General features: G+C 32.8%; 1 long non-coding RNA gene across 1 annotated transcript; it reads left to right on the top strand.

Annotated features, from left to right (window-relative positions):
• Positions 1-1,047: 1,047 nt before the first annotated feature.
• LOC142518512 (uncharacterized) lies at positions 1,048-6,279 on the top strand. The gene is made up of 3 exons (XR_012813560.1): positions 1,048-1,285; positions 4,666-4,809; positions 6,116-6,279. It is a non-coding gene; the product is annotated as an uncharacterized LOC142518512 (long non-coding RNA).
• The last annotated feature ends 32 nt before the right edge of the window (positions 6,280-6,311 follow it).

The following is a 6,311-nucleotide window of genomic DNA, read 5'->3' as shown; positions in this document are numbered from 1 at the left end:
CAGAATCAAATCCAATCATATCAAGGTATCCAAGGATCATAGCTCAACGTGTATGTCATGCATGCTACATCAAATCAATAAATAAGGAGTCATATAGACATATATTCTCAGTCCAATCCATCAAATCAATCCAACATATATCATATGATACAGATACCTGTCGTATGTTACTCGGTCGCAACATACCTCAATTATTCGTTCCAGTCGATGTAGCTTGAAGATATCAGTATAATAATCTATCTAAATCAATAACATATTCATTTCAATCAATATCATCATTCAAAATCAACAATATAAGTTTCAAATATCTTTTAAAACTTTTAAATTTTATATCAAATTGAAATCATAACATAATTCAATTCCGACTTCAAAACTTAATTTCTTGTCGGTTATTCTACCACATTTATGAATCTTGACTTCAAATATATGATATTCCAGCACTTCAATTTCTTGTCGGTTATTCTATCACATATATGAATCTTGACTTCAAATATATTATATTCCAGCACTTCAATAATTAAAGATGCTGGAACTAAAAGAATCTTACCTCAAATGACGATAATTCAACACACTATCCTTAAATTGAGAACTAGCAAATTCAAGAAGTCTGAACTTACTTTTTGTCAAAATCTTCGCTCACGTTGGAACTTCATAATCGAAGGAGAAACAGTAAGAAAACCAGATAGACACACGTAAATGCAACAAGAAGGAATAAGGCGGTTGTGCTATCCAGTTAAATCTGATTTCATATAATAGTATAATATATATGAAGAAGCAAGGAAATGAAAGGACACGTAACCAACATTCAAGCAAGGCTCCCGTTGAATTTCTTTACAAAATTACCATTTTACCATTAGATTTAATTCAAGTATTTTTCAATTTATTTACAGAATTGCCATCAAATATTTACACATTTGCCATCAAATTTTAATGTAATATTTTTCAGTTTATTTACCAATTTGCCATCAAAATAATTGAGTATTTTTCAATTTATTTATAAAAATACCATCAATACTATTTTATTCTGCGGGGCCTCACACAATCATGTCCATCCGATCCCAAATGGTCCAGTATCGTACTATGAAGTTGAGTTAATCTCTGCTCGGTAAAAGACCTTTGAACGGGAGGGGCTGAGCTGCCCAACTCATGGGTTACCTACCAGAGCTCAGTATGATATGGTTGTGAATAAAGTTATATTCATACGAAACTCCGAACTAAATCACCTATTGTAAGAAAAGAATCTCAAGGAAATTGAGATACAAATTTATAAATTATCAAATATAAGGTAAGATTAGCACGAATATGGTAGTTTAGGTAACTTACTTTATCAGAGTAATTTACATATGAGTCATTTACACATGGAAGACTTGTCTTGTCATATAAAGTACATAGCCTCAAGTCTATAAATACCAGATATTCCTTACAATTTATGGGATTCACACTTTTACACTAGCATTTTTATTTTCGTACGTTTTTTGTCCGTCTCAGTACTTATTTAAATATTAGAGGGGCTACGTCAGAGACACTTTTGGTACCTTTTAACTCTTGTTCGTTGGTGCAGATTCAGCTCGGAGCTCGGGATAGCATTGAAATTCAGCTCGACCCTTCCAAACAACAGCATTGAAGTTTATTTCTGCTCTCCGGAAGTATTTGAAATTTTGGTCAATATCATATGCTATTTACCAATCAATTACCACCATACATTTTGCATACGTAAATGTAAAATTTACCCATTTTTCAAATTCAAATAGAATAATGAGAAGATTTGTTAATGAGAATATTCACTTAAAAATAAATCATTTTTTTTAGAAAAAAGGAAATTCAAGATAAATAATAGGTAATTACCTTAATACGGAGAGAATGCTCGTTGAGAGAGATATCAGTCGCATTTTCTTCCATATTAATGTACTTTGTGAGTGAATAACAATTTTTGTGTTAATTAAATATCTATATAAAAAAATATAAATTTAAATATTTTATTGAATTCTTTTGATTTTTTTTTTGTGTTTTTGATTTTTTGATTTATTTTATTTTGTTGTGTTCTTAATATTTTTGGTTGGACTTAGGCATCCGTATTGGTTCGTATTATAACACCCACAACCTCATTAAAAAACGTAGGATCCACATGTCACTTACATATTATATTAATATCATCATTCTCTCACATTCATTTTAACAGTAACACTAATTATTTGTAGGTTAATTGTCCACTCATTCATCTTTATTCTAATTTTACATTAAATAGATACAATTTAAATGATTATTTAAATATGATTTTCTTCCGATATTTTTGGATAATTCACGAAATTTTTTTCGACATTTTTGAAGAATTAACGGAATTTCTAAAAAATCCTTGGTTATTTTCGTTAATTTCGGGAAAAAATAAGATTATAGAAATAAATATTAAAAATAAAATTTAGATTATGAAAATAATAGAAAGAAGATTTTTTGGAGTGGTCTATGGCGTAGAATAATGTGTTTAGAAGATTGAAAAAATTTGTGTAAGGTGATGAATATTTATAGATGAAAATTTGAATTTTATTAAAATAGGTGTTAACTAGCTGTTTAAAATTTTTTAAAGGCACTTTGTTCTTGGTCAATAATTTCAGACATGCAACTCTTAAGGCGGTTTGCGATAGATTTAGCAACAATCTTAGCCACCACATTACAAGGACGATATTTTGTTTACCTCTTTGGGCTTCTTCTTCTTTGGAACGAGAACTAAATACCGATAGATAAATCATCATTCAGAATAGTAGAACAGAGAGATGCTATTTGTTGTCAAAGAAGTTCCCAATTCATTTGATAGAACCCCGCATGAATACCATCTTTCCAAGGTGCCATTGTCAAAAATTTTCCCAAAATCATGTTTCTACGTATATATAAACATGATATATAATATGCCGAAGCGGATCGAGTTACCTCCGACCATCGAGAAATTTGTAAGTTTTCTGATTTTTCTGCTTTTCCTCTTGGTTGAAGTCTTTCTAAGCACTCCACCCTCTCAATAGATGGTGTATATTTCTTATGAGGTGGGTATACTTAGAGACCTCAATCGCTCTATTTATAGGCGTTTCTCATACCATCGATGAGTGTATCGGGAGCCGAAATTCAGAAGGAAAATCGTGTACGCATCTAAATTTTCTTGGTCGTCGCCAATATCAATTTGTACACGCTACTTCTTTTAATATGTGTCACGTTTTTCTTACAGCCATTCCAAACATTGCTGATTTGGGGAGAAGGTGCAGATGTGGTGAACAAAGATAGAAAGTATTCGTTGAAGATTGATTGCACTTCATGATCCTCAGTGACCCACGAATACAGTTGGGACATGATTATATTCCATGGATATGATTATTGTGTTGGCGAGATCTTCGTTTCCAATATGCTTCATCCATAGCAAGAAGATGATCCAATTGCTTTTCTTGATCCTGAATAGAGGCGCTGGTTCTTAATGTACTTACCACATGCTGCTATTTGTTGAAGACAACTCGCAGAGGTGATATTCATTGAATTATCTGTCTACCAACAACTTTCTAGCACTAGTTTGAAATCTGGATTTGATTGCCAATATGGTTCGAACCCGAATGGGCGATTGAGTAATTTTTGTTGTTTGCTGTTTGCTTGCTTTTGTTTGTTGGGTTGGGTGAATTAATTGCATAAAAAGTACTCTGATTTCTTAATCATGAATTCAAGTCCTTTTTTTCTCTTTCAAAAATTTTCATGAACATTTTGGTCTGGACCATGTTATTTTTACCTGTAGAGAAATTTCTGTGGGTACTATTGGGGGATCCGAAAGCAAAATTTTCTTCGCTTGTCCTGTTGGTTGAGATATGGAGTCATGAGAGTAGAGATTGGTTATTCCCTCTTAAACTATAAGCAACTCAATATCTTCATCTTCTTGCAATGACACTTTTTCTATATTATTTCACCAATAAGTTTATAATATACCACATAGTACTACAATGCTGGCACTTGAACGCTCGAAACTTGATGCTGATAAAAAAAGCTCGGAACTTTTGAGTAAATATATCATGAATTAGAGGCGGTTGTTGCTCCATTTCTATTAGGGAGCACAGCTGACTGTCTTTTGGAGATTGCATATATTTTATATGGGGTGGGTTATTAATATATGCTTTTCCATTGTCCGCTGCCTCATGAAACAAATAGCTAAGTAGCATTGTATTACAATATAGTTAGGCATGACATTTGTTGGTACTACACCAGTATTGGTAAATTGATTATCAAATGACAGCTCTCTTTCCTTGGTAACATAATTATCTTCTGTGCTAGCTCCAAAGTCCATATTGATGGTAGTTTCTGCTAATGGTTTATTACAATTAACAAGACCTCACATTTTTCATAAATAGGACATCTTTGTGGGACTTGAAATCTTTACTGAATGGGCTTCTTTTTCAAGCATCTAGAAGGATAGACCCATAAATTTGAGGTGGAGAAAAATTTGGATTTTCAAACAGAAGAACAAAAAATTACACAAATCTTCAAAAAAATATCGTGAGAGGGATTCACCTCCCACCAACGGGGTCCATGTCAAGAGAGTAAAAGATTAAAAGTTACTGCTGAAGTTTTATATTCCAGTTGCCCTGTACATTTCCTCATTGTATCCTATAATATGTGGTTTCCAATTTCGTTGGATTGCTGCAGGTTGAATCTGAGTATTTACCTTTGTACACCAACTACGGTCTCGGGCTTGCCACATGGAGCCCACTCGCATCTGGAGTTTTGACTGGAAAGTATACCTCTGGAATTATTCCACCTGATAGTAGGTTTGCCTTGGATAATTACAAGGTAGAGATAAGAACATTAGTTCAAGTTCTGATTATTTCATTACCTACTTGACTGTTGTGCATGGGCTGCAAAATTCTGTCTTGAATCTTCTGTCAATAATGTATATTGATCAAGCTATTTTGGTCCTGCAAAAAATTATGTTTTGAGTTATTTGTACTTAAGGGCATCTCGCTGCTTGGGCTTCTCCAATTTTTTAGCGCAGCTCCATTCTTCTCTGCGCCACATTTGGCGCAGAGGGAAGCTCTGCGCCAAATGTGGCGCAGAGTTCATTTCTTATTTTTTTTTAAAATTTTTTTTGGTTTTTTAATTATAAATATTTATATTAAAAATTATAAATATTTTTTATTTAATAATTTTATTATTATATTAATTTAATAATTAGATAATATCTATTAAATATAAAATTATAAAAATTAAAATATTTAATTATATAAAAATGAAATAAATATAATAAAAAGAATATTCCGAGAATATTCTTTTTTAGAGTAAGATTTGAAGTAGATGAGTTGGAGATGAATATTGTATTTGGTGCAGAAATTGCACTATTTCAGAGTAGAGTTGCTTTAAAATAGAGTTTTGGGTGGGAGATCGCCTAATGTATAGAAACAATGAGTTTGAATTGTCCAAGCTCAGCTATATTGTCAAAATCTAGCATCAAGAATAGATCGCGTCAATTTGACAGAAATGTTTGCTACAAGTAATGCCTCGTTAGAGTTAAAAGTTTTGATTTCTTTAAGTTCAGTTTTGAATTTTTTTGTGTTAAGGGCGTCATTGTTTTGTTTGTCCCTCAAATAGAATATCACCTCTGGACATTATCTCTATGACACTCTCTCTATTGGTAATTTCGAGAAGTGGTCTGGTCTATAAGTTTATTGCCACTGTGCATGTGTTATATGAATGCTGAGTTTTGTTGTTATTAGGCCGGTTTGGATGCAGAAGTATGTGATCTAAAACAATGCTTTATTAAGCTGGCCTGCTGGGTTTGTAAGCTTTTCTTCTTTTCCTTAAAAAAAGGCAGCTCTGAGCATGAATAGACTCAATAGAATGGTGAATTTTTTTTAAGAAAGTTGAAGCAGGAACGTAGATACATTTTGAGGTTTGTGGCTTTTTTAATTGCCTTTTTTCAAAGGGGAAAAACCCGAGCACAACTCTTTTTTGGAAAAGCCTTTTTTTTTTTTTTTGCTTTTTCGATAGAAGCTTCGGCATCCAAACACACACATGATTGAACTTATGATTAGCTGTATTACCTTTCATTTTCTCCTCCTGTTATTTGTGTCAACCTTATTTGTATGCTTATTTCCCGCAGAATCTCGCGAGCAGATCACTGGTAGATGATGTTCTGAAGAAAGTGAAAGGATTGAAGCCAATTGCAGATGAGTTGGATGTACCTTTATCTCAACTTGCTATTGCTTGGTGTGCTTCGAATCCTAATGTCTCATCTGTCATCACTGGTGCCACCAAAGAAGCTCAGGTAAGCTGAATGATCTTTGTCTCAAATGTAG

The sequence above is a fragment of the Primulina tabacum genome, chromosome 11 (assembly GCF_025594145.1).
Source record: "Primulina tabacum isolate GXHZ01 chromosome 11, ASM2559414v2, whole genome shotgun sequence".
Taxonomy (NCBI): domain Eukaryota; kingdom Viridiplantae; phylum Streptophyta; class Magnoliopsida; order Lamiales; family Gesneriaceae; genus Primulina; species Primulina tabacum.
This window is presented reverse-complemented; position numbering and strand designations above follow the sequence as displayed.